The sequence below is a fragment of the Trichechus manatus genome, unplaced genomic scaffold (genome assembly GCF_000243295.1).
Source record: "Trichechus manatus latirostris isolate Lorelei unplaced genomic scaffold, TriManLat1.0 scaffold00007, whole genome shotgun sequence".
Classification (NCBI taxonomy): Eukaryota; Metazoa; Chordata; class Mammalia; order Sirenia; family Trichechidae; genus Trichechus; species Trichechus manatus.
This window is the reverse complement of record NW_004443943.1, coordinates 24,456,533-24,464,713: the sequence shown is the minus strand read 5'-3', so window position 1 is coordinate 24,464,713 and position 8,181 is coordinate 24,456,533.

The window sequence follows — 8,181 nt, the reverse complement described above, 5'->3', positions numbered from 1 at the left end:
TAAAAAGACCCAGGGCTGACTTGAGGTAGGAGCGCAGGACTCAGTGAAGCAGGTCGGCGCCGGCAGGAGCCCTGACCACCACTGCCGCCGCCCACGCAGCCGGACAAGGCAGCCCAGTCTGCCCAGACAAGGCAAGGCCACGCCCAAGGTCGCTGGGCCAGCAGGTGGCAGCCCCTGCAGCGTCCAGGCGCCTAGCACGGCGGAGACACGGAGGCGGCGTGTCACCTACCTGGTCGCAGGCTAGGGGGGAGGGGCGGGGGCGGCCGGGGGCACTAGCCGGGCCCCTGGGCCCCGGAGTTTTCCTCAAGCCCGCCCCACCCCGACGCTGTGCCTCTTCTAAAGCTGCTCTGAAATCCGAGGTCCGAGATAAGCCTCCGTCTCCTCCGCAGCCGCCGCTTCCGGGACCCGAAGCTCTCTGCGGCGGCGTGCCCCTGACGTCATCTCGCCCGCCCCGCCTCCGGCCCCGACACGGCTCCAGGGCTTAGCTCCGCCCCCTCCCCCCCGGCAAGTGAGCGCCCTCCTCAGCAGTGCGCCTGCGCGCCTTTCGCTCATTAGCCCCGCCGGCTTAACTCTGTCCCTGCCGGACGGCGATTCGCAATATCTTACGAAGCTTGTCTGTGATCTCCGATAGCTTGCTTTTGTCCGAATCTAACCAACTCCTTTAAGCAGGAGTAAAATGTCTGTACGTCTTCCCTGATTGCCCCAGCTGGAAGTAATCACTCCCCTCTCCAAACAGCCACAGAGCTTTATTGGGCATCTCCTCTGCAAGTATCTCCTGGCAGAAAAGCAGACGCCCACTCTGCAGCCAGGAGTCAGCTGTGCCTGAAATCCGCACTTCTCACTTCCTGAGGACCTGGCTCTGTCCAACTGAAATCCTCATTCTGCCGACTCTTAATCTTGTCCTAGAGACAGAATCCCAGGAAATGCTCTCTCTTAACCTTACTTTACCCCTCTTCCTTCCCTTCTTAGAAGCCTTGCTGCTCTCCCTACCTCTGCTTCCTCACCCCACTGCAGCCCAGCTTCCTTCCATGACCGTAGGCTACCTACTACAGTCACAGATAATGTCCTGGCTGCTAAACCTGATGGACACTTCCCAACCCTCCTCTCAGGTGACCTTTGCAGCACTGGACACTCTTCAGTGCTTTCTTCTCAGCACCAGTGTCCACCTTAGCTTCTACATCACCGCCCTCTCCTGCTCTTCCTCCTATCTTCAAAGTCCCCTTAGGTTTCTTCTTCCTGCCCCTCAAATGCTGGTGTTCCTGTCTGCTACCCTCTTTTCTTCCTTTCAACACTAAACACTCTCTCTGGGGGTCTCGTCCACTCTTATGGTTGTTTCCTCTCTTTATGTCTTCAGCACCTGGAGAAGTGCCTGGCACATAGGCATTCTACAAAAGTGTTGCATGAATAAGTGAATGAAAATCTATCTCCAATTTCTATCTCTGAGCATCCAACTTTCTTCTGGCTCTCTCCATCTAGATGTCCTGCAGACACTTCAAACTCCACAGGTGCAACACAGAACTCATCATCTGCAACCCCAAGCAGCAATCCCTCCCAAGGCCTTCACCTTAATTAATAGCCCTAACATTACCTAGCCAAACCAAAAACCTAAGAGTCAACCTCGACTCCTCCTTCTCCCTAGCCTCCCACCTCCAACCCATCACCAAGTCCTTTCAATGCCATATATTTCTTTTCATCCCCACTGCTACCTCCCTACTCCAAACCACCATCATCTCTTTCCTGTACTACTGCTCCTTCCCCTAACTGGTCTCTCCATTTGCTGTCTCCAACTCACTCCTCACACTGAGGCCAGACGACCTTTCTGAACTCATATCTCTTAAGTTTTTCACAGCTACGCCAGCCCTGGGGGGCACCATAAAATTGGGAGTGACATTTAGTGTAATGAAAGTCCTTGGCTAGAGCCCCCATCTGCTGTTGCAGGATCCCAGGCTTCCCTCAAAGTTTCAATTGGTTGTTTCTGGGATATCTCACTGGGAGGCAACCTCTACTTGTTCTTCTTCTCCCAACACTGCCTCTGAAAAATCAGCCGCTGAAAACCCTATGAGCAGAGTTCTACTCTGACACATGTGAGGTTGCCGTGAGTCAGAATCAACTCAACGGCAACTGGTTTCTCTGCACAGTGCTTAAGAGCTCAGGCTTAGGAGTTAGGCTGGTTTGAATCCTGTCTGTGATCCTCAGAAGGTACACTAGAAATGTACTTAAGCAACCACCATGCAGCCAACTCTTAATTAACCCTCTCCATTCTTTCTGCAAATATATTGACTAATTCCCATAGTACAGCGGGCACTGGGTACTCATAGCTACTCAGCTACTTTCTGACACAGTCAGACACTTTTGCTTCTATGCTTTGTATTTCATGCTAACTAAGAGTCACTTTGGAGCCCTGGTGGCACAGTGGTTAAGAGCTCAGCTGCTAACCAGAAGACCAGAAGTTCGAATCCACCAGCCACTCCCTGGAAACCTTATGGGGCAGTTCTACCCTGTCGCGTAGGGTCACTATGTGTTGGAATCAACTTGAAGGCAAGGGTTTGGGTTTTTTGGTTTTTTAAGAGTCCATTGTGAGAAGAAAAATGAGTCAATTGCGATGTACCTAAATCTGTTTACTTATTATTGTAATTTTTAATCAGTTGTACTAATTATTACAATTTTGTATTTATTTCAGTTATCTATTTCTGCACAACAAACCTCCCCAAAACTTTGTAGTTTAAAACAACAATTTTTCCTCAAAAAGTTAAACATAGAATTATCATATGACCCAGCAATTCCACTCTTAGGTATACCCAAAAGAATTGAAAGCAGGGACTCAAACAGATACTTTACACCAATATTCATTGCAGCATTGTTCACAATAGCCAAAAGTTGACAATAACTCAAGAGTGCATCAATAGATGAATGGACAAACAAAATGTAGTATACCCATACAAGGGAATATTTTTCAGCCATAAAGTGAAATGAAGTTCTGATACATGTCATGACAGGGATGAACCTGGAAAACATTATGCTGAGTGAATTAAGTCAGACATAAAAAGAGGAATATTGTATGCTGTCACTTATATGAAATATCTAGAATAGGCAAATGCACAGAGACAAACTTTTATTAGTGGTTACCAGGGCTGGGGGAAGGAGGAAATGGGAAGTTATTACTTAAGGGGTACTGAGTTTCTGTTTAGGGTGATGAAAAACATTTAGAAATGGATAGTGGTGATGATTACACAACATCATGAATCTGATTACTGTCACTGAATTGAACACTTAGAGATGGTCCAAATGGCAAATGTTTTGTTGTATATATTTTGGCACAATAAAAAGATTGTTTTAATGATTTATTATTTTTCACAATTCTTTAGGTTGACTGGGCTCAGCTGGGCAGTTCTTCTGTTCCATGTGGCACTGGCTAGGGTCACTTATTCAGCTGCATTTTGCTGACGGTTGGGCTGGACTGGGCTGGAAGATCCGGTACTTCAGTGTTCCTCCATGTGCCCTCTCCATGTGGCTAGATTTAGACCTCTTTCATGGCATGGTGGTCAGAGGGTAGTTGGACTTCTTATTTGGAAGGTAACTTCAAGAGGGAGATAAAGAGAAGAAGCAGAAGGTTCCAGACATTTTAAAGGCTAAGTCCCAAACTGACACGGAATCACTCCCACTGCATTCTTTTGATCAAAACAAATCACAAAGCCAGCCCAGATTCATGGGGAGGGGAAAGAGACTCCACCTTTTGACAGGTGGAGCAGCCCTTGCATATAGGGAGGGAAGGAATTGATGGTGGCCAACTTTTCAGACTACCATAGTAGTATAACATATATTATGTAAAGCATTGAAATATAAGTACAAAAATAAAGAAGGTTGTTGTCTCAATGACAATGTGCTAGAATGCTGTCTTAGATATCTAATGCCGCGGTAACAGAAATACCACGAGTGGCTGGCTTTAACAAACAGAAATTTTTATTTTCTCACAGTTTAGGAGGCTAGAAGTCTGAATTTAAGGTGCCATCTCTAGAGGAAGGTTTTTCTCCCTGTCATCTCTGGAGGAAGGTCCCTGTCTCTTCTCAGTTTCTGTTTCTTTGTTCCTTGGAGATCTCATGCGGCCTAGCATCAATCTTCCTCCATCTGTGCTTGCTTAATCTGCTCTTTTATATCTCAAAAGAGATTGATTTAAGACATACCCTATGCTAATACTTCCTCATTAACATAACCAAGAAAACTCTATTCCCAAATGGGATTATAACCATACCTGTTGCCATCAAGTCGATTCTGACTCATAGAGACCCTATAGCCACAGGTATAGCAGAATTTACAACATATATTTTTGGGGGACACAATTTAATCCATAACAAATGTTTTGAAAAGACTCATTAAACATGAGTTAGCAATTTTTAAAATGCTATTGAATTATGTGTGTACAAGAAAATGTAATAGACCAGAAGGAAAATTCTTAATTGTGAAAGTCTTCTGCCCTCACATTGCTTTGCAATGATCTTTAAGATCATGAGTCACTTCGTAAAACAGAAACAGAAAATCTTAGACAAAGCATTTGGGGTGCGGTTTATGCAAGATGACACTCTAGGAATTTCAATCAGCTGATTCATGCCCAAATAAAAGGCCTTAGCCTGACAACAAAAGACCCGTGGATCAATGTACATATTTATGTTTTAGTTAAAATTAAGTGCTTCAAAAAAATAACAACAACAATCCAATTTTCTAATTGGGCAAAAGACAAGACCAGACATTTCCTCAATTAGCATATACAATGGCAAATAAGCACATGAAAAGATGTTCAACATCATTATTCACTAAGGAAATACAAATTAAAATCACAACAAGATATTAAATATCAGAATGGCTAAAATAAAAAGTAGTGATAACATCAAATGCTGGTGAGGATGCAGAGACACTGGGTCACTCATACATTACTGGCAGGAATACAAAATGGTGCAGCCACTCTGGAATGAGAGTGTGGCAGTTTCTGTATTATTTCTTGTAAAACCAGTTACCATCTAGTCAACTTCAACTCATGGTGACCCTATGTGTGTCAGAGTAGAACTGTGCTTCGTTAAGTTTTCAGTGACTGAAAAGTTTCAGAAGTAGATATCCAGACCTTTCTTCCAAGGCACCTCTGGGTAGGTTCTAACCTCCAACCTTTCAGTTAGCAGCCAAGCGTGTTTACCGTTTACTCCACCCAAGGACTCATTATTTCTTATAACTACATATAAATCTAGAATTAGCTCCAAAAAAAAAAAGCAAATGCTCAAGGTGTGTAGTATTACTTTTTATAGCTCCTTGCTTTATTCCACTTTTTCAATTAATTGAACTGTGCCAGTCCCAACATGAGTAAGGAGTAATCCTCATCCTCAGATGAGTTGCCTTGATTGGTTTTCCCAGCTATAAAATGGGGATAATAATAGTAGCATCCTCATAGGGGTGTGGTGAGAATTAAATGAGCTAAAGAGTATAAAATTCCTGACGTGTTCAAAAATTGTTAGAATCGTTATCGTTTTTATTTTCACTCAAAGCCCTCCCCCCTCCTCTACAACCCAGAAATCAGGTAAGAATTCATGAAGGGCCAGAATGTGGACAGTTCAGAATCACACACACACACACACACACACACGCACACACACACACATCACTAAGCTATATACAGAAATCCCCCGATGCCCGTTTAGAGGAATGGGCTCAGCTCTATAGCTGGGCCACGTTTGTCTGCTGCAGTATGCCTCTCCTCCTTTACCTATTACCTGTTGCCATTGAGTCAATTCCGACTCATAGCAACCATTTAGGATGAGTCTTTTCTCAGAAGTCTTGTTGGTTTCTCCTGCAAATAGCCTCTGAAACTCCCACCTCTCCAGTCCCTGCCCTAGGTTTGGATGCTCCAGAGGAGGGCACCTCCACCACTACTACTGCTGTACTCTGATCACTCTGGTGCTAGAAAGTTTTCTGTGGTACTCCATAGCCCTCATGATAAAAATCCAAAAGGGTGGAGTATTCAGCTCCTGGAAGTTTCCCAATTGCATCATACCTCCATTTCTGTGCCTTTTCACTGATTGCTTTCTGCCAACATTCTTCATTTAGTCAACTCTGATTCTTCTTCCAAAACCTAGCTCAGATCTCACTCCTTCTGGGAACCCTTCTCTGACACCTTCCCCATCAGCAGCTACAATCTGGTTTAGGTACTCTTCCTATTTGGTTCCTTGTGCTTGTCCTACCCCAGTACTGTCTGTTTACTTGGCTGTTCCTCCCCTCTCTAGAGTGTGGTAATCCTGAGGGAACTGATTTTAACTGCTATGGGCTCATCTTTTAGAACGAACTATGTACTCAATAAATATTTGTTGAATGAATGCAGCATATTAATTTCTCCCCTGTAGTCTACCTAGACATGCGCGTCTTATCTCCCTTTCTAGACACTGACTTCCTGGAGGGCAGAACCCACGTCTTCTTTACCACAAGACCCAGCACTGCCTATTTCTTAAAACAATGACTATGAAATGGACAAGGATGAACAAGGTGCACATTCTGCCTTCCTGGGCTTCTCAATCCAGTAGGAAACACTGACTTGACTAAGACATAATACAAAGCAGTGAGTCCTATGATAAAGGTGTGAGCAGAGAGAAGAGATATACTTAATCTATGAGACAGGGTGGGGAAAGATTTCTAGAGAATGTAATATTTGAGCTAAGAAGGCCTCTCCCTTCAAAAAAATTTTTTTCTTCAATGTCCTAACTACCTAAGATTCTATCACAGTAATTTACTCCAAAGTTAAATTTCAGTTTCTTTGCAATTCTTCCTGGTTGGTTCAGCCTGGGCCACTGGCCTCAGGCAGCTGTAGATAGCAGTAGTATTGTTTCTCTCTTTCAGCAGCTATAGAATTGAGGAACCTTATTCAAGAACTTCTAGCCATTATTTGGGGGCAATATTTGTGGAATGCAAGAAGGTTCTAAATACCAGAAAGGGATAGCAGTCATGGCCAACGTCAATGAACAAAGGCCTCACCTGGTCATTAAAGACTAAGCAGCTGGACTCTGCCTTTTTGGGGCCTCACTCTGATTTTTTATAATCGAGTTCTCCCAGCTTCCTCTTTCCCTCCTCCAGCATTCTGAATCTTCTCTCTTTGCCTCCAATGCTGGTGCCATTGATGTTTTCCTCTGGATAGCAGAGAGGTGGAAGAGACTAAGGGAGAAAAAAATTATAAAAGAGGCTAATTAATAACTTAACTTGACATTTTTCAGATGTTAGTCTTGGCATCTATAAGCGAGTGTGTTTATGGCCTGCATAAATGACTCATAAGCCTTTCTCTGGCCCTTTGAAAAATACCGGAGGGAATGATGGATAGAACAAGCTGGCGAAATGAAGAGAGAAGGGAATGTCCAAGCACAGCTTCGTCCAGCAGATGGCTCCCTCGCCCACTCTTACAGGGAACCTTGGGGTTTCAGAGGCCTCTCTAAAGTTCTAGGTTCTGGCTGTGACCTCTCAATCCAACCTCGCTGAATTTCTTACCATTCCCACTATATGCCAGATCTTTTCATGCATCCAGCTAGCTGTATTAGTTACCTGTTGCTGTGAAACAAATTATTTCAAAACTTAGTGGCTCCAAACAACAACAAACATTTATTATCTCACTTTTTTTTTTCTTCCTTTGTTCTGTTTTGTCAAGAAATCAAGACCAGGCTGTCTAGGAAGTTCTAGCTCAGGGTTTTTCCTGAGGATGCAGTCAGATGTTGGCCAGGGCTGCAGTTATCTGAAGGCTTGACTGGGGCAGGAAGACTGGTTACCTCACATGGCTGACAGGATGATGCTGGCTGTTGGCAGGAAATTTCAGTTCCTCTTGGGACTCTCTAGAGGGCTGCATGAGTGTCCTCTTACAATGGTGGCTGACTTCCCCCAGAGTGAATGATCTAAGAGGGAGCAAGGCAGGAAGTGCCATGTCTTTTATGATGTATCCTTGGAAGTCACACACGGTCCTTTCCACAATATCCTACTGATTTCACATATCGGTCCTATTCAATGACTGAGAGGATTATACAAGAGCATAAATACCAGGAACTGAGAAAATTGGGGTCATCCTGGAGGCCATCTTGGAGACCAGCTACTATATGCTGCTCTGTCACTTAGAACACCCTTCCCCCCATCACCTGACCACCTGCTACTCCCCTTTCAACATCCAGCTCA